Here is a 25,417-nt window from a genome sequence, read left to right as displayed (position 1 = left end):
CTACATGGATCTATGGAGTCACCTGCTTTACTCCCAGTATGATGTAGTAGACAGAACTTGAATTTACAGGATATATAGATCTGGGCTGATATTTTAGCTCAACTGCTAAGTTGTATGAAATTGAGAAAATGTTTCAATGTCTGCTAATGTCACTTTGTCATCTCTAAAATGAGGTGAAGAACAGTCAATAATAATAACAGAGAATTGACTCTTAGATCTGATCATGTATGTTCAGAATCTGTGGTAGTGAGTGGCACACAGAAGCTAATTTACATTGTCCCTCTTATCTGCTGCCCATGCTAAGCTGGTAAACCATGTGTTGAGGTGAGATCACTGGTCACAGTACTTTGCACACATACTGTCATCTTTGTAAAGGAAAAGAAAAGGAAATGGGGTCATTTTTAATATTTGTATTGTTTAGAATAGCTTAAAATTTGGAAGCTATGTATGAAAATCTCCACATAGCATTTTGATACCTAATTAATAATGAAAGGTAGTATCACTGAAACATTGAAAGATGTCATAATTAAGTTTAAATTATCTGAAAGAATCCACAGCAGAGCTCAAAAATATGATCCTGATGCATTGCTATCTCCTACCTAAACTTTGGTGAAACTAAGTAATTTCATGAAAGAGAAATATCCATATAAAGGAATGTATCTTCCTTAGGCAAGATGCAATCTTCCTGACAATGAAATAAATCACATTAGAAATTATAATGTGTTACTTTCATTCCAGTCCTAAGCATGGTTGAAACAACAACAGAAATTCTAATTTCTACAAAAATGTTCTCTAGGCTATCATTTGCATACAATTGCAGTGTATATGTAATATGTATAGAAAACAAATGTTTGACTATCAAGATGGAAAATGGAAATTCTAACAATATCCCTGCTTATACATTGGTCATAATATCAATTAGATGAAAGAAATGCAGTTTATATATTTTAAGAGTTTTATATAAGTAACCTATACTAGATAAGTATAGTACACTCTCACAATCAGTTATTTTAATAAACAGTCTAGTGTGGCTGGATCTGACTCTATTACTTTTACTCAAGGCACTGCTACCTTGTCTTGATATGGAACATTAGGTTAGGTGTTTTCAGGTTTGTTTAATAGTAGCAATTTCTGTACTGATTTGTTAAATGCATTTAATTTTTTTATATGTCTAGAAGCTAAACAAGTCATAATTGAAAAGGCAAGCTGGTCATTATTTTTCATTGAAATAAAAACATATAGCATGTAGACTGTATATACCATGTAGACTTGATTCTGGATCTGTAATAACAGAATTAAATGAAAAGCATATTTGTAAGAGTCACCTGCACATCTCACAGGCACCTCAAAATCTTTGTGATTAAATAAGAATTGATTTTTTCTTCTAAACTTCCCCCCTCCTCACTCTAGTATTCTTTAGCTAGAAACCATCGCTTGTCTCATAGGAAGGTAAGTAGAAATCATCTTCAGATTCTTTCTTTTTAACCTATAATTTCTCTGCTCTAATCCAATAATCAACTTAAGTCTGTTCTCTTTAAAAAATATTTTGTTTATTATTTTAATTTTTATTTCTTTGGGCTACACTGTGTGGCTTGTGGAAACTTAGATCCCTGACCAGGAATTGAACCTGTGCTCCCTGCAGTGCAAGTCTTAACCACTGGACTGCCAGAGAAGACCCAACTCTTTTCTTTTTAATGTCCATCAACTTCCTTTATCACCTCTGATTTTCACCTAGCTCAGGCTCTCATCATATCTCGCTTTAAATATTAAAATAATCACTTCAATCCATTCTCCATACTGCAACTAGAATGGTTTTTATAAAATGTAAATTCAGTACTCTTACTGTTCTCTCTACCAAAAAACCTAGTACTGTAGCTACATAGCATGGCTTCCCTACTCATAATGGAACAAATGTTTACTTTCATATGTGGTCTTAACTCCTTTTCCATTGAGCTCTGGATCTCTTGCCACTTCAGAACATTGCTCTTTACCTTTTATAAAATTTAAAAGAATTCCCTTGATTCCATGTTCTCCTCTGAACACTTCTCTATTTGTATTGTCTTCTGTACTACAAGACATACTTTTGAGATTTGTATCTGACCTCATTTTATCCACTTCTTCACTATTCACTCAATTTTTTTCTCTCTAGACAACCTATTGAAATTGCTTTTGTCAATATAAAAAATAACTTTTTTTTTGGTTGCCAAGTCCATTAACACTTATCTGATTTTATCTTATTTGATATCTCAGCAGCATTATTCTTGCCTTACTTTTCTTGATTAGATTTTGTCATCAACCAGTCCTGATTTTTTAAATTTTTTCACAACAAACTACTTAGTCTCTTTTGCAAGTTTCTTTCACTAAACCTTTAAACTCGGGTATATCTTAGCATTATTCCTGCACTTTCTTCTCTGTATATCAACTCATTTCTTAGGAAATCTCATTTAATACCACATCTTTAAGTATGTTGTGGCCAAATTTAAATCCATAGTACTAGCATTCCCATGAGCATGATACATATAGCCAACTATATTATCTGAAAAATAGATAAGGACTATTTTAAAACTGCCATATTCAAAAGAGAACTTTGATTGTATCTTCTATGATTTTCCCCATTACAGTTGATGCTATCGTTGATGACACAATTACTAATATCAAAAATGTAGACATTTTTCTTGATTTCTCTTTCTCCATCTAGCTTATCAGTATGTCCCCCTGAATTATTTCATTTCCTTCATTTCCACTTCATGACTGCAAGGTAAGGTAAGGTAAACACTGAGAAAAATTCCTTTTCATTAAAATTACAAATGTCTGTTAATGAAATTAACAGAGAGAAAAGATAAGTCACAATGTGAGAAATTTTGGCCACATGTATAACTGACAAAGGGTTCATGAATCGAGGTGAAGAATTCCTATCAATGGACATATGAAATTTGGATATATATAGCAACATATTGCTTTGTAGCCTAATTATACTAATATCATAAATAATAACACTTACTGCTCACTTAGTAGTACAAGACAGTTTGTGTTCAGTTCAGTTCAATTGTTCAGTCATGTCCAACTCTTTATGACCCCATGGACTGCAGCATGCCAGGCTTCCCTGTCCATAACCAACTCCTGAAGCTTGCTCAAATTCATGTTCATTGAATTGGTGGTGCCATCCAACCATCTCATTCTCTTGTCGTCCCCTTATCCTCCTGCTTCAATACATCCCAGCATCAGGGTCTTTTTCAGTTTGTGTTACTTCACAATATCATTTTAGTATCACAGAGTTTCAACAGAAGTAGAGGTCACTATTATCTCATTTTTATAGATGGAAAAACTGGTTTTTTTAAAACATAAGTAAATTAACCAAAATCATATTGCTTGGACCTTGGATTTGCATTAGAAGAGGTCTAACTTTAGAACCCAAGGAGCCATTGGGCCCTGATATTATTATGTCTGCTTTTAACTACTCTGGATCTATATGTTTCACAGAAAGGGATTATCACATTTCCTTTTCCTATTATTTTTATTGTTTTGAACTTTCATATTTTCGCAGAAATATTGAGCAACACTCTCAATTGACAGAATGACCAGATCAGTTTAAAAATTGGTAACTGAGTTTGATTTTTAAAATAACAACATCATTTGCTTTTCTTCTGGAGTGAGGCTGGCATTGTGACTTTTAACCACAAATGAGTCAAATTTCCCATTTATATTGGGATGTCCTCCATATTGGAACCTGGTCAGCTTTCGGTTCAAATTTTCAATATATGTTCTAAGTGTGTAGACTATTGCGAGGACAACCTCAGGAAAATATCATGTTAAATTTTACATGTATTGGGAACAAAATTCCAAGGGCTGATAATGATTCCAGTTGACCTTCAATGTGAAGGAAATTAGAGTAAAGGACCGGACAGCTCTGCCATATTGTGAAAGGATAATACTAAAGAGAGATAAAATGTAGATAATCTATGAATATATAAATCAGATGAAATGAGCCTGGCGAGAGTGCCACCCATCCTACCTCCATGGCATGCACACATTCACAGAGCCATAGAAAACACTGTGCTGCCTGTGACTCTATCGCAATGAACGGCCCTTTCAGTTGCCAAGGGCAAAACTCTGGGCACCTGTGTAGATTTACTCACATACTCAGCCACAAATGCTCTACTCTCTAATTTCTTAGCATCTGTCATGTAATTCAGGGCTTGATTATTATTATTTGCTAAACTCTCACAATACTCCTAATTGGTTTCCCTGATCACATAATTTCTTTGTTTCAATTCATTTGCTGGATTCTAGCCTCAGTGATCTATCTGAAATGATTATGTGGGAAGGTATATTCATAGACAATGATGATCAGTAGGGGGATGGGCAGAATAAGCTCCACTAAAGGAATGTTTCTTAGAATGTGGGGAGGGAATGTGATCAAACTGCAGAAATGTCAGAAATAAGCTCAGTTCTTAGAGTGAATTAAAATGTCTATATTTAAGAACTAATGATTGAGGAGAGGGTTTAAGAATTGCTCTTGTACTGTTTTTTTTAAAGAAAAAAATTTGGTGATACTACTAGATCAAAATAGGGAAAAAAATATCCTCACATTGGACATTCATGGTAAGTTACATAATAGTTACAGAATCAAAAACCATAAGAACTATTTTGCTAAACTTATGTCTAGCTGATCAGCATATCTCTCTCATTTCATCTTGATTACATTGTAAATATTTGTAATACATTTGTACCTACTACTTTTAAATAATTTATCTTTAACTCAGTCACCTCACGAATACTATAATTTGTTATGAAAAGGTATGGTTGTACAAGGCATGACCTAATAAACAACATATCTTTAAGAAAATCACTTGGAATGTTTTTCTTGGGTACTATTACATTAATCTACTTACCTAGTGATATTTTTCATAAAATATTCAGTTTAAAAATTAATAAAATTGCAATTGATAGAATTTTTAAATGCAGTAGTCTCTCTTTAAAGTCTCTTAACATTTTTAACTTTGAATAGAAATTTTTACTTTCTAATATAAGGCCATCAGTACCTTGACCACGTCTTCTCAAAGTGCATACCCATTAAATGGAATTCATAGGCCACTTTAAAGCATCTCTTAGACCTGAAAAGCAGTTGGCATAGTAACTGGTTTTAAAATTCCCAGCAGAATGATTCAGTTGCCCAGTATGTTGCTACAGAATGGCTTTCAGATTAGCTTCAATTTTTCGCAGGCTGCCAACTTCATTCTCCCTATAGGCCCCCAACCTCTCACCTCTGAAAATATACTTTTGTGGTCAAAGCAGTTTTTCCTTTGAGGTAGATGTGGCTTCCAGTGAGTGCAGTAATTCTTTCTTTTGTGCCATGGCTTAGTTCAGAATATAGTTCAGAGTCATATCTCAGAAGGAACTTGAAACACAGCCTTATGTTTTAGGGTAGCACATAAATATGAGGCATGCAGTATGAAGTGCTTCAGCCTTTTATATGATCCGTGTTCAGCCCTTTCATAATTTTGCCGCATATACCTCAGTGCATGCAGTTAGAGCAGGGAAGCTTTTGCTGGCCCCATCCCTGAGCTCTCTTTTCTCTCCTTGGTTATTTCCTCCTAAAACCAAGTATGATTACATTTTTCTCATTTTAAGTTCTTTTAATGTTTCTGACTTTGGAGAAATGATAAATAAGTCTAAACCCCAACTCCCCTTCTCTGGTACTTAACATTTCTCCACATGTTGGTCTAATTTCCATTTGCTATAAGTATATACAAGATGGCAGAGTAGAAGGATGTGTGCTCATCTTACCTGGGAAAACTCCAAAATTACAACTTGATGCTGAATAACCATTGACAGGAGAATGTTGGATCCAAGGAGAGGCCCCAGCAAGACTGTAGGAGGGGCAAAATCATGTTTAAAATCAGACCTCAAACCTGCTAGAGACACTTGGAGGGCTCAAACAAACCTTGTGCACACCAGGACCCAGAGACCCCAAAGAGACTCAGCCAGAACTGTGTGTGAGTGTCTCCTGTGAGGTATGGGTCAGCAGTGGCCTGCCTCAGGGGCAGAGTCTCTGGGTACAGCAGACCTGGGTGTGGCATAAGCCCTCTTGGAGGAAATCACCATTAACCCCATCATAGAGCCCCCAGAACTTACACAGGACTGGGGAAACAGACTCTTGGAAGGCACAAACAAAATATTGTGCCCACCAGGGCCCAGGAAAAGGAGCAGTGACCCCACAAGAGACTGACCCAGACTTGCCCGTGAGTGTCCAGGAGTCTGTGGTGGAGGCGTGGGCCAGCGTGGCCTGATACAGGGTCGGGAGCGCTGAGTGCAGCAGTGCATGGAACCTTTTGGAGGAGGTCACCATTATCTTCATTACCACCTCAGGTCAAACAACAGGGAACACAGCCCCACCCATGAACAGAAAATTGGATTAAAGATTTACTGAGAATGGCCTCGCCCATCAGCCCATCAGAACAAGACCCAGTTTCCCCCTCAGTCACTCTCACCATCAGGAGGTTTCAATAAGCCTCTTATCCTTATCCATCAGAGGGCAGGCAGAATGAAAACCACAATCACATAAAACTAACCAAACTGATCACATGGACCACAGCCTTGTCTAACTCAATGAAACTTTGAGCCATGCCCTGTAGAGCCACCCAAGATGGACAGATCTTGAGGGAGAGTTCTGACAAAATGTGGTTCACTGGAGGAGGGAATTGCAAACCAGTATTGTTGCCTTGAAAACCCCAAAACAGTATGGAAAGGCAAAAAGATATGACACTAAAAGATGAACTCCCCGGGTCGGTAGGTGACCAATATGCTACTGCAGAAGAGTGGAGAAATAACTCCAGAAAGAACACAAAGACAGAGCCAAAGCAAAACAACACACAGTTGTGGGTGTGACTGGTGAGGGAAGTAAAGTCCGATGCTGTAAAGAACAATATTGCATAGGAACCTGGGATGTTAGGTCCATGAATCGAGGCAAACTGGAAGTGGTCAAACAGAAGATGGCAAGAGTGAACATCGACATTTTAGGAATCAGTGAACTAAAATAAACTGGAATGGGTGAATTTAACTCAGATGATGATTATATCTACTACTGTGGGCAAGAATCCCTTCGAAGAAATGGAGTAGCCATCATAGTCAACAAAAGAATCCGAAATGCATTACTTGGATGTGATCTCAAAAGTGACAGAGAGATCTCCGTTCATTTCCAAGGCAAACCATTCAATATCACAGTAACCCAAGACTAAGCCGTGACCAGTAATGCTGTAGAAGCTGAAGTTGAATGGTTCTATGAAGATCTACAAGACCTTCTAGAACTAACACTGCAAAAATATGCCCTTTTCATTATAGGGAACTGGAATGCAAAAGTAGGAAGTCAAGAGATACCTGGAGTAATAGGCAAATTTGGCTTTGGAACACAAAATGAAGCAGGTCAAAGTCTTACAGAGTTTTGCCAAGAGAATGCACTGGTCATATCAAACACCCTCTTCCAACAACACAAGAGAAGACTCTACACATGGATATCACCAGATGGTCATTACGAAAATGAGATTGATTACGTTCTTTACAGTCAAAGATGGAGAAGCTCTATACAATTAGCAAAAATGAGACTAAGAGCTGTGCCAAATTCAGGCTTAAATTGAAGAAAGTAGGGAAAACCACCTGAAAACCATTCAGGTAACACCTAAATCAAATTGCTTACAATTATACAGTGGAAGTGACAAATACATTCAAGGGATTAGATCTGATAGTCAGAGTGCCTGAAGAACTATGAGCAGAGGTTCATGACATTGTACAGGAGACAGGGATCAAGACCATCCCCAAGTAAAAGACATGCAATAAAGCAATTGGCTGTCTGAGGAGGCCTTACAAATAGCTTAGAAAAGAACAGAAGCTAAAGGCAAAGGAGAAAAGGAAACACATGTCCATTTGAATGCAAAGTTCCAAAGAATAGCAAGGAGTGATAAGAAAGCCTTCCTCAGTGATCAATGCAAAGAAAGAGAGGAAAATAATAGAATGGGAAAGACTAGAGATCTCCTCAAGAAAATTAGAGATACCAAAGATGAGATTATGCAAAGATGGGCACAATAAAGTACAGAAACAGCTTCTGGTGTGGACCTAACAGAAGCAGAAGATATAAAGAAGAGGTGGCAAGAGTATACAGAAGAACTATATAATAAAGATCTTCATGACCCAGATAACCACGAAGGTGTGATCACTCACCTAGAGTCAGACATCCTGGAATGCGAAGTCAAATGGGCCACATCACTACATACAAAGCTAGTGGAGGTGATAGAATTCCAGTTGAGTTATTTAAAATCTTTAAAAGATGATGTTGCTAAAGTGCTTCAGTCAGTATTCCAGCAAATTTGGAAAACTCAACAGTGGCCACATGACTGGAAAAAATCAGTTTTCATTCCAGTCCCAAAGAAAGGCAATGCCAAAGAATATTCAAACTACCACACAATTGCACTCATTTCACATGCTAGCAAAGGAATGCTCAAAATTCTCTAAGCCAGACTTCAATAGTACATGAACTGTGAATTTCCAGATGTTCAAGCTGGTTTTAGAAAAGGTTTAGGAACCAGAGATCAAATTGCCAACATCTGTTGGATCATTGAAAAAACAAGAGAGTTACAGAAAACCACCTACTTCTGCTTTATTGACTATGCCAAAGCCTTTGACTGTGTGGATCACAATAAACTGTGGAAAATTCAGTGATGGGAATACCAGACCACCTTACCTGCCTCCTGAGAAATCTGTATGCAGGTCAAGAAGCAACAGATAGAACTGGACATAGAACAACAGACTGGTTTCAAATCCGGAAAGGAGTACATCAAGGCTGTATATTGTCACCCTGCTTGTTAAACTTATATGCAAGGTACATCATGCAAAATGCTGGGCTGGATGAAGCACAAGCTGGAATCAAGATTGAGGGGAGAAATAGCAATAACCTCAGATATAGTAGATGATGTCACCATCATGGCAGAAAGCAAAGAAGAATAAAGATCCTCTTGATGAAAGTGAAAGAGAAGAGTGAAAAAATTGGCTTAAAACTGAACAATCAGAAAATTAAGATCATGGCATCCGGTCTCATCACTTCATTGCATATAGATGGGGAAACAATGGAAACAGTGAGAGACTTTATTTTTGGGGCCTCCAAAATCACTGCAGATGGTGACTGCAGCCATGAAATTAAGAGACGATTGCTCCTTGGAAGAAAAGCTGTGAGCAACTGAGACAGAATATTAAAAAGCAGAGACATTGCTTTGCTGACAAATGCCCATCTAGTCAAAGCTATGGTTTTTCTAGTATTCATGTATGGATGTGAGAGTGGACTATAAAGAAAGCTGAATGCTGTAGAATTGATGCTTTTGAGCTGTCGTGTTGGAGAAGACTCTTGAGAGTCCCTTGGACTACAAGTAGATCCAGCCAGTCTATCCTACAAGATAATCAGTCCTGAATATTCATTGGAATAACTGTTGCTGAAGTTGAAACTCCAATACTTTGGCCACCTGATGTGAAGAACTGATTCATTGGAAAAGACCCTGATGCTGGGAAAGATTGAAGGTGGGAGGAGAAGGGGGTGATAGGGTGAGATGATTGGATGACATCACTGATGCTGCAGTCCGTGGGGTCAGAAAGAGTCGGACACTACTGAGCAACTGAACTGAACTGAACTGAACTGTGACTGTTTGGTTTTCTCTGGCTTCCAGACTCCCCTGCAGTCACACAGTTGTATACAGCAGGACCGACGTGAGGAGTGGAGTACATTCTCCCCAGGAAAACTTTCAGTCAGGAGCCAGTGGGGGTTAGTGGATATGCATGTGTGCATGCTCAGCCATTCAGATTGTTGCAACCCTATGGACTGTAGCCAGCCAGGCCCCTCTGTCCCTGTGATTCTTCAGGCAAAAATGCTGGAGTAGGTTGCCATGTTCTCCTCCAGGGCATCTTCCTGACCCAGGGATCAATCCACGTTTCTTACATCTCTTGTATTGCCAGGTGGGTTCTTTACTACTAGTGCCACCTGAGAAGCCCAAGTTAGTGGATAAACATCCTCAAATAATAATATAATGCATCTCTATTTGATATCTTTTTTCTTAACCTCCTTTGCTCTGTATATCTCAACTCTGCTTCTGTCTACTGAGTGGATTTCTCAGTTTTACAGGACTTTTCTTTCTCCCCATGGCTTCCCTGATAGCTCAGTTGTTAAAGAATTTGCCTGCAATGCAGGAGACCCTGGTTTGATTCCTGGGTTGGAAAGATCTGCTGGAGAAAGGATAGGCTGCCCACTTCTGGTGTAGCAAAGAGTCAGACATGACTAAGTGACTAAGCACAGCACAGCACAATATACCCATAAAGAAGTAGGCTTCCATGAAGTAAGCTATTTCAAATGCTATTTAGACTTTCCCCAACCAGGGTCTAGATCCTACTTAAAAAGCTGAATCATCACATTTAAGCATACATGGATATATGGTATGAATTTTGGTCTAAGATGTACAAGAAATAACACATTTCTTTATTATTCTTTAAGCCCCTTTTCAGCAAACACATAGATACCCAGTCTGCTGAAATCATAAAAATAGTTTAGCCTCCTTTATTTTCTAGTAACCCCCTGCTGCTAAGTTGCTTCAGTCGTGTCCAACTCTGTGCAACCCCATAGGTAGCAGCCCACCAGGCTCCACCATCCGTGGGATTCTCCAGGCAAGAACACTGGAGTGGGTTGCCATTTCCTTCTCCAATACATGAAAGTGAAAAGTGAAAGTGAAGTCAGTCAGTGGTGTCTGACTCTTCTCGACCCCATGGACTGCAGCCTACCAGGCTCCTCCATCCATGGGATTTTCCAGGCAAGAGTAAGTAACCCCCTAACAATCCTCAATTTACATTAACATCCCACTAAGGAGATATTCATTATTCGTATTTCAAGGTCTTTCCATAGCTCATGGCTTTCTGCTATTTCTGTGGTGTCCTCAGAGCACAGTAATCTTTTTCCAAGCCTGAGAATCCTAAAGGCTAAAATCTTATCTCGCTTAGATGTGGAAAAAATCTATTTTTTAAAAAAAATTATCTCTTATACAGAGTACTGCTGGGGTTAAAACTTCCATCCAGGCTGTTCTTGAACACAAGGAGTGGTTTGCCTCTCCCAGTTCAAGGACTTTCTGATCACTCATGCAGGAAATTCTTCCATACCTTCTCTGCACCTTCCTGCAAATGACATAGTAGGCAGTGGGTTTAGGTTTTTGTAAAACCCAGACCGGGAATTCTTGGAGTCTTTTCATCTGCCTAACAGAGATGAGTGAGCTATTCACTTTGCGCGCAAAATTGAAGGGGACCCCCAAAATCTCTGTAATCATGATGAATGATACTTAATGTAATGTAAAATAAAAAATAATGCAGAAATGCATGATGAGAGTATCACTATTTTAAACAAAGATGGGATCAGTATTGCTGATATTTTTCTTTTGCCATAGGTTCCATCATGGCTCAGAATAGCGTGCAGTTGGCCACATACTGTCCCTAGGCGCTGAACATGCTATTTATTTTCACAGAGGAGAAAGCAAAGACGGAACCACATATGTTAACTCTCAAAATGTTATCCTGTGAAATATGGAGGAGATGCTCTTTGGAGAATAATCTGTCAAGAATAGCAGCCTGAACTCACATATTTAGAACTTGATTTTCTTAAAATTGCTTGTTAGGATGAATCACATGCTAAAACGTCTGATACTAACAGAGACTAGTGAGAAGCCTGAGACCTCCTATTCTTTGGAAGAGACCATTGTTAGATGTCTTTCTCCATGCTGCCACAGGTGGAGAGAGCACAGTGACTTAGAGCTGGACTCGGTGTACCATTGGAGCCTAGAAAGATGTCCACAGTTCCCAACTCTGACAGAAGGTGGGAGGTAGTAAGGGACCCTTGTACATTTTTCCTAAACACCCAGGGGAGATTCACCTCTTGATTCACCTCTTGTACCTCTTGGACATCCCAGATTTTCTTCACACTAGTAGCCCTTGTGATCAGTCACAATATGAGCTAAGAATGGCTTCTTACAAAAAATCCGTCTGGTTCTCAAGCCTCAGTAGATTCATTCCAGCTTTTCAAACCATTTGGCATTGCTACCTAGGTAAGTCATCAAACTGATAAATGAACATTCTAAGAAACTCTTCCCTATCTTATTCCCCATGAGAATTATTGAGTTTTCAATTTAAAAAGAATCGGCTGTTCACTTAAACTCTGAATTTTTTTCTGGAATTACTTTTCATTTTCTTATCATCAAAGAACTAAAGGTAACTGAAATAATCTAATACCTTCCTATTCAAAATGTAGTTATGAAACCAGAAGAATCAGTATTAACTATTAGAAATACAGAATCTGAGGCCCCTTCCCATGCTTAGTGAATCACAGTTTTCATTTATCAAGAAACCCAGGTGATTCATATGCATGGCAAAGTCTGAAAAATGTTGATACAATACAGACTATTGTTTTTTTCCCCCCTCCAGTTTATATTTATCTTCTTCTTCACTCTCTGGTGTGTGTTTTGATGCCCAATTGTTGTTTTCAGTTTCTCATTATTTACCCCACATCTTTTCCTGAATTTTGTTCTAAGTAGAATATTTTTAAAACATAGATTTTCAGCACTTAAGTCCTACAGAATACTATCTCCCCACTGTTACACTTTGCAAAATGCTTTTTAGATAGAAGGACTAAGTCTGAGCTATTAGTGAAATTGGTTGCTCTGGAATTCGCGCTCATTGTAGCATCATGAATTTTTCTGTGGATGTTGTAACTTTTCTATAATGGGGGATGTTTTTTCCTCACCCCTGGGGGAAGTTATTTTATAGATGGGACACAAGCTGGTGAGCATTCATCATTTGGTAGAAGCAGTGATGTACTGAAACCAGATCATACTGGCTCAAGAGAGCCAAATGTATGCTTATCTTAATGCTGCATTCATCCACATCATTATGGTAGCTTGAAATCCCACTTAGTGGAGGTATTCACAATTTATACCACAGAAATTGGCAAATACTATATATCAAGGCTTTTTTTTTTCTTTTTCACATGTATTGCTGGAGTATAAACAATCCAATTTTTCCTGAAAAGTAGTACTAAACATTTCCCCTGAAACTTCAGTTGAGGCAGTTATCATTGGTTTGTTACCTTTATAATATTGCTTAGAGTTAATCTAAAAATATAAGAGTACAAAAATTATAATCTCAAACAGTAGTACATGGTAGATAAATAGGTGGTTAAAAAAAGTCTTAGGCATGATAAGTAGGTTGATGAAGAAAATGTAATTAGGAAACAATGTAATGAGTATTGGAGTATCTATATTTCTCCAAAGCTCTTACTGTTTTTGACATAAGTCAAGGTATAACATGAGACAGGTCTGTAAGGACTTTGATGTTCGTGAGTAGATTGCGAACCTGTTTATACCTTAAAAATATATTTATAGCATGTTGAAAACAAATATTTACCAGAATTACTCAAGAATAAAAATAAGAGCTAACACTTAAAGAGTAGTTACTGTGAACCAGGCATTATTTTAAACATATCATAGGTATTGATTCACTTAATCCTCATAAAAACCCCAAACTGGTGAATATGGTATTTTTCAAATGAGGTAAGAAAACTTGATCAAGACCTGACAAGCAGTATATGGTTAGTTTGGAGTTTAAACCCAGATCGTTTCACGTTGATGCTTCCCAAGTGGCGCTTGTGGTAAAGAATCTACTTGCCAATGCAGGAGACGTGGGTTTCCATCCCTGGGTTGGGCAGACTCCCTGGAGGAGGAAATGGCAACTTGCCTTCAGTATTCTTGCCTGGAGAATCCCATGGACAGAGGAGCCTGGTGGGCTACAGTCCATGGTGTAGCAAAGAGTTGGACGCGACTGAAGTGACTTAGCACACACACATCTCACATTACTGCTTTCAGAAACAGCTCCTTGGCTGGAGAGTCACAGGACCTGTCTCTACATTGTTTTGGTCAGGTTGTCCACATATTTCAGGTAAAGGAGGTTTCAGAGATGGCTGTTTTTCATAGACTTCAGGTAGTTTTGACTTGTAAAATGTACATTTTCTTACAGATATGTATCATTTTTCCTGTTTCAAAAACCAAGAGCTCTTCCAATATATAACTTAAATATCCCCTTGTTTAGATTAATGTCATACCAAAAAGTCTTCTTAAGAATTTTCTGGTTTTGAAATTAAAAAAAAAAAACTTGCTTATTATTTGCATACTTACTATGAATAATTTTAAAATCTAAATCTTAACTATGTAGAATAAATTTCACTCCACTTTTTTTCAGTCACGCCTTCATCCACTAAAATACTTGTCTTTAGAAATGTAGAGACACTTCAGTTTCAGGCCATATGTAGCCAGAAATATGTTCTGATGAAAGAAAGGTAATGTACATAAATTATCCTAGAAGGAAACATTCCATTAACTGTAGACAACTGACCTTTGTTGCATACAAAGTGATTTATAATGTAGGCTGTTTTTGCAAAAGAAATTTTAGGAGAGGCAACAGTTGTCTAGATCTTGGCAGTGGTTTTGAGTCATTTTGTAATTGAGCATTAGATTTATGAAGTCAATAACATCAACAATGTATTCTGATTTTATCTTAATTGGATGCAATTAGACCTAGGTGTGCTTTTCATAAAATTAAAGATCTGAAGCACAGCAATATCAAAGACAACAGTGTTCTTTTGTTTTCCTAGATGAAACAGATTGAGCTTTTATATGCTATTGGGATTTTTCTACATATTTATGGAGATAAAGGCTAGGAAGTAGTTTGTGTTCACCTTGATTTTCCTCTCTCAGGGTTTATATATCTGTATCTATATATTGTTGTTTTTTAGTTGTTTAGTCATGTCTTTGTGAACCCATGGTCTGTAGGCTGTCAGGTTCCTCTGTCCATGGGATTCTCCAGGCAAAAATACTGGAGTGGGTTACCATTTCCTTCTCCAGGGGATCATCCTGGCCCTGAGATGGAGAGAATCCAAGTCTCTTATGTGTCCTGCAATGGCAGGTGAGTTATTTACCACTAGTGCCCCCTGGGAAGCCCCTATATATGTATATCTATATTGATGGTCTTAATCTCTGTCTCCCACCTCTTCTTAATATCTTCTGCTTCTGTTAGGTTCATACCATTTCTGTCCTTTATTGAACTCATCTTTGCATGAAATGTGCCCTTGGTATCTCTAATTTTCTTGAAGGGATCTCTAGTCTTTCCCATTCTGTTGTTTTCCTCTATTTCTTTGCATTGATCTCTGAGGAAGGCTTTCTTATCTCTCCTTGCTATTCTTTGGAACTCTGCATTCAAATGGGAATATCTTTCCCTTTCTCCTTTGCTTTTCACTTCTCTTCTTTTCACAGCTATTTGTAAGGCCTCCTCAGACAACCATTTTGCCTTTTTGCATTTCTTCTCCATGGGGATGGTCTTGATCCCTGTCTCCTGTACAATGTCACGAACCTCCGTCCATAGTTCGTGGAACAACAGACTGGTTCCAAATAGGAAAAGGAGTATGTCAAGGCTGTATATTGTCACCCTACTTATTTAACTTATATGCAGAGTACATCATGAGAAACGCTGAGCTGGAAGGAGCATAAGCTGTAATCAAGATTGCCAGGAGAAATATCTATAATCTCAGATATGCAGATGAAACCACCCTTATGGCAGAGAGTGAAGAGGAACTAAAAAGCCTCTTGATGAAAGTGAAAGAGGAGAGTGAAAAGGTTGGCTTAGAGCTCAACATTCAGAAAACTAAAATCATGACATCCAGTCCCACCACTCCATGGCAAATAGATGGGGAAATAGTGGAAACAGTGGTTGACTTTATGTTTCTGGGCTCAAAAATCACTGCAGATGGTGACTGCAGCCATGAAATTAAAAGACGCTTACTACTTGGAAGGAAAGTTATGACCAACCTAGACAGGATATTAAAAAGCAGAGACATTACTTTGCCAGCAAAGGTTCGTCTAGTCAGGGCTATGGTTTTTCTGGTAGTTATGTATGGATGTGAGAGTTGGACTGTGACAAAAGCTGAGTGCCGAAAAATTTTTGAACTGTGGTGTTGGAGAAGACTCTTGAGAGTCCCGTGGACTTCAAGGAGATCCAACCAGTCCATCCTAAAGGAGATCAGTCCTGGGTGTTCATTGGAAGGACTGATGCTGAAGCTGAAACTCCAATACTTTGGTCACCTCATGTGAAGAGTTGACTCATTGGAAAAGACCCTGATGCTGGGAGGGATTGGGGGCAGGAGAAGAAGGGGATGACAGAGGATGAGGTGGCTGGATGGCATCAACAACTCAATAGACATGAGTTTGAGTAAACTCCAGGAGTTGGTGATGGACAGGGAGGTCTGGCGTGCTGTGATTCATAGGGTTGCAAAGAGTCAGACATGATTGAGTGACTGAACTGAACTGATATGTAAACCTAGGTAGATAGATAGATATAAATATTTCCTGAGAATTCAATTCAGTCATTCATTTAGCAAATAGAATTTGAAGCCCATTAAGTGCCAGGTATGAATCTATTCTCTAGTGATATTCTGATGAACACTCATGGACTCTTGATATTTGAGGAACTGAAATTAAAAATGTAGATTAGTATAAATAACATAATACAGAATATAGTCTATAAGGTTTATATGCATTATATACACACTATATGTGTACATTATATAATATGTGTGTATATATATTGTAAACTTTATATACTGTATGTTCTGCCTATGGGCTTCTCCACTGGCTCAGTAGTAAAGAATCCACCTGCAGTTCAGGAGTCTCGTGTTCAACCCCTAGATTGGGAAGATCCCCTGGAGGAGGGCCTGGCAACTAACTCCAGTATTCTTACCTGGAGAATACCACTGACAGAGGAGCCTGGAAGGCTACAGTTCATAGTATCACAAAGAGTGGGAAATGACTGAGGCAACTGAGCATGCATACACACATATGCTATGTACAGTCCTGGCTTTGGAACTCCATGATGAAGTAGTTTAAGAAAAAAGAGAAAATTCAACTGCAAATGCCAAAGGGAAAATAGTCAATTTTCAGTTAAAGTTAGGAGATAAAATTAGTGTGTTTGTGGAGAAGTAAATAGACTTGAAATACTTATTTATGAAGGAAGAAATTTTCTGTAATCACGACACACATTCTGGAGAAAGATGAACTAAGGGCTATTGGATAAAGGCCAAGCAAGCAGAGAGTGTTTGGGAGTTAAGAGGGGTTAAAAAAAAAAAAAAAATCAATGACAAGAGAGATAGAACTTATAGATGACTTAATGCCATTCTCACAGTAATTCTATCATATAGTCAATAGAAGTTTCCTAGGATAACAGAGTCTGGGATTGGACCTCGTTCTATGTAATTGTGGGACACAATGGAGTATACTTTTTAAAGGGATGACTTTAGATTCAAACTAAATTCTGGCTCTTCCATTTACTTGGAATAAAAATTTGATCAAATTTCTTAATCTCAGCATTTCATTATCTATAAAATAGGGCAAAAATAACCTTTACTACAGGAAACTTTTGTGAAGATCAAATTGGTAGTAGTTTATTTTACTTGCTGAAAAGAATGCCTGGAATCATAAGGGATTGATTAAGTTTAGCTGATGATCTTTACACTAATTATAATCTTGCCGCTACCTATGTCTTTTAGTTGCATGAGAAAAATAATTCATGCCACAGCGCGGTGAGGGGTGGGCTCAGGGAGGGAGAAGTCATGCTCAATCGGTAGAGAGGGGCTATTGCATCTGACTTGGCCTAGATTTTTCTCAGGTACATGTTCATGGAGAGGTGTTGCTTGATACGGTGTTGTCAGAGTCTAATTGGACAATTACTAGTAAACAGTTTCGCTGTGGATTAAAAGGTGAATGCCTGTTGGATATTCTATAGCATTTCTGCCTTCTGCATGGTAGGAAGATGAAGGCAAGGCCGAGACATTTAGTATAGAATAGCTATCTTAACCTCTTTCTTTCTTTCTACAAGTCTTTTGCATATAGCTTGGGGCATGGCCCTGGAGATCAGTTCCTTTTGTCCACAACTCCCTCCCTGCTTCCTTCTTGCTGAGTCCTGTTCTGTTTACTTTTTTCTTGTAGGCCCCAAGACAGTGTGTTGAAAGCATATGGTGTAGATTTGGGTTCAAGAGGAGGTGAATGAATGCTGTGTAGCTAGCCTGGGATCACATACTTCAGCTCAGCATTGATACAGCAGTTGGTGGTGAAAATTTGTCTCCTAACATTCTTCTGTGTGTTGAGGATACTCACAAACTGCAGAGGTGGTGAGCTGTGGGCAAGAGCTCACCTGCTCTCCAGACTCTCCCTCACATTTCTAAGTGTGAAGTGTGTTTCGCTGTTGTTGCTAACCCTGTGTAATTTCATTTTTTTCCTCTTTTAGAATGCCTCAACTAAATCAGCAAATTAAAGGGAGAAGTTTTCCAACAATATTTATGTGTGCTGAAATTTTAATTGAAGATTTCCATTAAAATAATAAGTGTGTGAGTGTGTGTGTGTGTTAGTCACTCACTTGTGGCCAAACTTTGCGACCCCGTGGACTATAGACCACCAGGCTCCTCTGTCCACATGGAATTCTTCAGGCAAGAGTACTGGAGTGGTTAGCCATTCCCTTCTCCAGGGGATCTTCCTGAAACAGGGATTGAACCCAGGTCTGCTTTGCAGGCAGATTCTTTACTGACTGAACCACCAGAGAAGCAGTATAAAATAATATACTAGTTTTAAATAAAGATACCTTAGCTTAACATTATTTATAAAAAAATGTCAAGTATATTCTTACTTGTATTTATATAGTAACATAAAAATGATGAAATGTATTAATTTCTACTTCTAGTGGAAAATTAAACTTTTAAGTCTCTTAACATGATCATTTATTTAATAAAATTATGCAAGTCTCATTGTTTTAATAAATAATAAATTTAATAATAAATTATGTAGTTATAATTCATTATTTCTATTTTAACATTATGATTTACTTACCATTCAATATGCATCAGTTTTTTAATTTTTTATTGAGGTATAGTTGATTTTCAATTTTACAGCAAAGTGATTGTTATGCATATACATATATATTGGTTCTTTTTCAGATTCTTTTCCATTATAAGTTATTACGATACATTGAATATAGTTCCCTGTGCTATAACATCAGTTTTTTTTGTTGTTGTGTTAATATGTAACTACAGAGGTTATTTTTTTTAAGAATTAGGTTAGGGAAGTTAGGTTTGTCTCTAAGTTTTTGTCAACTTTCTTTTGTCTCCTCAAAGTTTAAAATGCAAAGGACCTTTTTATGCATCATCGTCAAAAGTAGAACTATTGTTATCATTAGTAATTATATTTAAGATAATCTTCAGATCCCACTCTTTTCAGTTTGTAACACAAATTCTCCACATACCCTCCAAATCATCGCCCTTGAGAGAATCTTCATAGCTCTGTCTGCCTGAAAAATGTGTGGTTCCTTCCTCAGAACCACTTAAGCTAACCAAACTATTAGCACCTGCTGAACCTCCTCTCCATCAGTCATCAGTCATCAGCAATCAGGCAGCTACTTGATAATTAGCCGAGAGGTGGAAAAAACACTTCAAAGAACTAAAAATATTTTCCACAGTGACTTTGTGCATAAAATAATTATTTTCCCTCTATTAATCCACTTACATGTCTCTGTGCAATAGGAAAATTAAAAATGCAGTGCACAAACGTCAATATAATTCAATGTACGAAATGCTCGTCTACTCACAGTTACCAGGAAAGCAGTGTATGACAGATACAATTCTAAGGCATTATATGTAACTTAATTTTTATTTTATGCATGCTGCCTTTATCACCTTCCTTGATTTAAAAAAAAAAAAGTTAAAGAAAGGCACATAGGCCATCTTGTGCCTAGCACCAAGCATGCACTAGTATAGTAGTATATATTAACCCATGGAACGTTACAAATATCCTATGTGTAAGCTTCTATTTTTAATTTGCATTTTACAGAGGGAATCTGTGACAGAGCAAGATTTGCCCAAGATCATACAGCTAAAAATGGCAGGCTGGGATTCCGTCTCAAACACTTTGGCTCCAGATTCCACATTCTTGACCACAGCGGACAGGTAAGATCCAAAAATAATACACTCAGTGATAGACACACACAAATCAGAGGGGAACATAGTGTGCTTATTGTTTTGGTCAGTGTCCACCTAATTATAAGCCTGATACGTATCTTCACTAAGCAATAGGTATAGAGATGATTTCTAACAATAGACCAGTAATAATAACAATAAAGATAATAATACTAAATAGAGTAGTAGATAATAAGCATTATGTTACATTGCACAAGACTGTGCAGTTTTTACACATTTAATCTCCTATGATAGGTTACAAACCCAACTCAGATGTTTTCTTAACTACTGCTCATCACTTAAATGAATGGACAAACTTATTTTTTCTTAAGCCCTCAATTTTCAAACCTTGCCAAAAACTAGATAAAACATTTCCAGTGTAACTAGTAAAAATATAAGTTCTCAATTTTTCTTTTATTTCCTGAAATCTATATGTTCCTAATTTGAGAATTTGCCTCCCCACCCTCCAAAATGTATCTTTACAGAGAAGCAAAATGTAGAGAAACTCTTGCTGTAAAATTATTTATATTAGATTTTGGTCTACAATTCACTAGCAGTTTTAATCACTACCTATGTTTATGCATATACAGATATATCAACTCTATGTTTGACAACTCTAGAAAGTGTTGCATCTACAGGATGAGAATATAGAAGTTTGTGTGAGGTGTGAATTAGAAAAGATACACTTTACTTTGCACTTTACTTCATTAGTTTCCCTGACATTAGAGAAAGTTGGCATGTATTTTAAATATCTACCCTAAAGTTTTAATAAACTTACCTTGCCCAGCAGCTGTACAGATATGTCTAATATGGCTGTTTGTTTCTGCAGGGCAGTATTCTGTACATAGAGATGCAAATAGAAAGAAAGCAGGAGCCTGGAAAATGTATAGGTGCATTTCACATGCATATTTCATGAATTATTGTTTTACTTTCCTGCAGCTATAGCTTAATTGAGCAATCATTCCATTCTTTGTAAGTGAACACACTTTTTGTCATTTTCTTTTCAGTAATTATTCTTTTATTTATAAGTAAATATGAATATGCTAAGACTATAAAATAAAATATTAGGATGGGAGAAAGAAATAATGAGGAATAAATGATACCATACCATACTAATAGTTTTCATTTCTTGAATCACCCCTTATTTTTAGGAGAGACTTTAAAAATAAGAGCTCTTTAAATATTTAGGCTTGTTTTTCTGAGTAGAAACCATTTTCAAAAATAGAACTTTAAAAGGGAAAATATTGATTATTTTTTTGTTTCGTTTTCTGAAATAGGATTCTTTTTTTTTTTTTTTCACCCTTAAATGTTTGTGTCTGTAATTATACTGACCCAGATGCTAATTCTCTTTTCTGATGGATTTACATGCAGGGAAGATGCAAATAAAATCTTAAAGCAGAGCTTAAGGAAAAAGGGTGAAAAGGAAAGAAGAAAAGTAAGGCAAGAAAGGGGAGAGATGCTATGGTGTCTTACAAGGAAAACACACTTCATATGTATATATCTAGCCACATAGTATACATGTTTTGTAGCAACAAAATCAAGAGAAAAAAGCTTCCTTGTGTGTTTTAAAAAGGGTAACAGTATGCATAAAACTTAATTCCATAACTACCAAACCCTACCAAATTTGTTTTAAAGATAGCTCAGATAGAGATCCAACAAGGTTAAGCAAGGAAGTAAAAAGAGAAATGAAAAAATAACAGAAAATCAAACGCAGTACAACTAACAGATACATAGAGAAAATGAGAACAAGAGAGTGTGGACACTAAGATGGATAGAAATAAAGAGATACAATACTATAAGAGGTAAATAACTTTGCAGAAACAGGGAGGAGTAAAATGTTAATATTGAAAGCATGTATGCATCTCTTACTAAATATCTGATATTTCATGATTATTTATCTGAGCATCATTTTTCACATAGAATAACAATAAGCTTGATATCAGCTCTTTTAACGGATTATTGTGAGCATTAAGCAGTATAATTATGTGAAAGTGCCCAAGACAGAGAATATTTTAAAGATGTATTATAAAATTATTTTATATTATTGATTAACATAAATGGAGAAAATAATAAGCCATATTTAGAAGATCAGAAAGAAGAAAAAAATAAAAGATGCAGACATGAAAATATCAGTATATTTATAAAGAGAAAGAGATACAAAGTAATTTTAACTCAAGGGATACATTCTTCAAACCCCTGAAAATCATCATTTCACTTTATGGATGTTATCTCAGAAAGTACAAATTATCCTGACTGAATTTTAGGAATACATAATTGTAGTGTTTGCTAAAGCACTGAGAGATCAAGATCAAAATCATTTTCCTTTTATTCCCTTTAGTGAAAAATAAATTGGTTCCCTTAGCTAAAGGAAAAAGTCAGTTTTGCAGGAACTTGCCAGTAAAAGTTTCTGTTCTTACACCTGTGATTTGGAAGTTAAACACTCAGAAGCTTGATCTTTTTCTTCTTGTCAATGGAAGAACACTAACTTTCTCTGCTTTGAGAATTAAGACATATAGGTTTATGTGTTCCCCAAAATGAAAATAATGTTTTCAGAGAAAAGCCTTCAAAGTCATTTCCACCAAAGAAACTTAAAGTGATTTTTCATTTGCACAATTGTAAATTGAGATCTCATTTTTGTCTTACAAATTTCACCTAACTAGGCAAGGAGTTGAATTGAGCTCAGCATTCCCGTGCTCTCCTCCTTTCATTTTAAAAGTTTGTAATTTTAGTCATTTTTTAAACGTTTGATATTTTTTCAGTTGATCATTGTTCAAATGTAATCTCCAAATTTCAGGTGAGAAACTACTATATAAGTGAATAAATTAAAAGCAAGAAATTTCTTAAATAATATCATGTGCTGAATAGATGATGAGTGAACTTGCTTTGATGGTATCAATTTAAATGTCAAATAAGTGTAAAGTAATAGGTCTTTGAACCCACAAATCATTGCATTTAAATAGATGAATAAACATAAAGGGCCTAGTTAAGAATTGATTTCATTAAAGAATGTTAATGATTTATTGAAGCATTTTGCTATTGAGTAATTAGTTAGAGGTTTGTTTTTATCAGAATATTTTTTTCACATCTTATAAAAGGTTGGTTGCAAATGAGAAGTATTTGCCAGAATTATTCTCACTAATAATGCATGTATTAATGTCCAAGCTGGGTTTTTTGTTCCTTTGGGACATGTTCCTCTGTAGCCTCCTTTTTGTCTGAGTTGCTATTTGTATTTACTTTTTTTTTTTAATGGATGGGATTTTTAAAAAATGTATTTATTTTAATTGGAGGCTAATTACTTTACAATACTGTAGTGATTTTGCCATACATTGACATGAGTCAGCCACAGGTGTACATGTGTTCCCCATCCTGAACCCCCTCCCACCTCCCTCCCCATCCATCCCTCAGGGTCATCCCAGTGCACCAGCCCTGAGCACCCTGTCTCATGCATTGAATCTGGACTGGCGATCTATTTCACATATGATAATATACATGTTTCAATGCCATTCTCTCAAATCATCCCACCCTCACCTTCTCCCACAGAGTCCAAAAGTCTGTTCTTTACATCTGTGTCTCTTTTGCTATCTCGCGTATAGGGTCATCATTACCATCTTTCTAAATTCCATATATATGCATTAATATACTGTATTGGTGTTTTTCTTTCTGACTTACTTCACTCTGTATAATAGACTCCAGTTTCATCCACCTCATTAGAACTGATTCAAATACATTTTTAATAGCCGAGTAATATTCCATTGTGTATATGTACCACACTTTTCTTATCCATTCGTCTGCTGATGGACATTTAGGTCGCTTCCATGTATTTTCGTATATGTGGTAGGTTACTTTTCTTGATCTTGGAGAAGTGGCCTTCTGTTGGAGATGCCCTATGCCACCCAACAGCACACTCTCCTCTCTCTCCTCTTGTTATCCAAGCTACATGCTCTAGGGGTCCCCCTAAGAGGGCTGTGTAGGTCCTTCTGTTGTGGCAAGTTGACTCTGCAGGGGGTCTGACAGGCTTGGTTGTCTCCTAGCCCAGTTGGTTGCCAGATGCTGCTTTGTGTAGATGCTGGTGGCTGATGGTTAGTGGGGCATGGTCTCTTGGAGGCTGGCTGCAGAACCCCAGGGGTTCTCCAGGACTAATGCTGGTTCAGCAGTGGACAGAGTCACAGTTCAATAGGCTCTGAGGCTTATGCCTGTCCACTGGTGGGTGGAGCCATGCCTCAGCCCTCTGGTGGACAGGGACCTGTCTAAGCGACTGTCTGCAGATGACTGTGGACTCAGGGAATCTTTAGGCAGCTGGTCTGCTGATTGGTGGGGCTGTGTTCCTGCCCAGTTAGTTGTTTGCTTTGAGGCCACCCAGCAGTATCTATTAGGTGCAAACAGGTCTTTTAAATCCTGTATTTATTTTTGCTGTAGTATACTGCTTGATATGGGCTTCCCAGGTGGCACTAGTGTTAAAGAACCCCCCTGCTAATGCAGGAGACATGAGAGAAAGGGGTTCAATACCCTGGGTCAGGAAGACCCCCTGGGTCAGGAAATGGTAACCCACTCCAATATTCTTGCCTGGAGAATCCCATGGACAGGAGCCTGGTGGTCTTCAGTCCATAGGGTAGCAATTGAAGTGACTTAGCAACCATGCACATGCTGTTTGATGTAGTAGTTTAGTTCATAGGTTCTGGTTCATTACTGTTGTGTTTAAGAGTCTTCATTTATTAGCTGTTTGAAATTGAGAAAATTAATTAATCCTTGTAGGTCTTAGTTTCCTCATCTATAACATAGGAATGGTAATAATAATATATCCTTACAAGGATAGCTCTATAATTTGTAGAAGCCACTAAAAACAAAAAAAGGCCCTGTGTTCAAAAAGTAGGGAAAAAAGTCATTAAGTGTACTAAAATATAATACTTTTCCCTTATACAGTCTATATCTCTTCTTGTGATTTTTTTCTGTTTTGTTTTCTATTTGTTATCTTTGTAAGAGAAGAAATATTGAAATTTTAAATTATTAGCACAAATTATACAATTTATTTTTATATTATGCAATGCCAATTTTAAATTCAAACATAAGAATGTTTAACCTGTATATAGAGTCATTGATATCACACAGTTCTTATTTCATAGCTGGTACATGCATATGAGTTTTGTCTTCTCTGAAGAGTGGGAACACTGTACAAACTAATTAACTTTATTATTTATTTTTTATTATTTATATTATATATATATTATTTATTATTATTAACTTTATTTTACTTTTTTATTGATGCACATTCTACCAACAGTCTCTAGTTATAGCATATAGCCTATAGGA

At 37.0% G+C, this 25,417-nt stretch overlaps 1 long non-coding RNA gene across 1 annotated transcript in view; it reads left to right on the top strand.

The window, feature by feature from the left end:
* The window catches only part of LOC139037695 (uncharacterized), a 65,514-nt gene extending 45,417 nt beyond the window's left edge, over positions 1 to 20,097 (top strand). The window contains exon 3 of the long non-coding RNA XR_011490526.1: positions 19,986 to 20,097. This is a non-coding gene — a long non-coding RNA (uncharacterized lncRNA). The remainder of the gene's footprint in view (positions 1 to 19,985) is intronic.
* The last annotated feature ends 5,320 nt before the right edge of the window (positions 20,098 to 25,417 follow it).

Source organism: Odocoileus virginianus, chromosome 12 (genome assembly GCF_023699985.2).
Source record: "Odocoileus virginianus isolate 20LAN1187 ecotype Illinois chromosome 12, Ovbor_1.2, whole genome shotgun sequence".
Lineage (NCBI taxonomy): Eukaryota > Metazoa > Chordata > Mammalia > Artiodactyla > Cervidae > Odocoileus > Odocoileus virginianus.
Note: the sequence above shows the minus strand (reverse complement) of the source record. Positions and strands in the feature narration are given on the sequence as shown.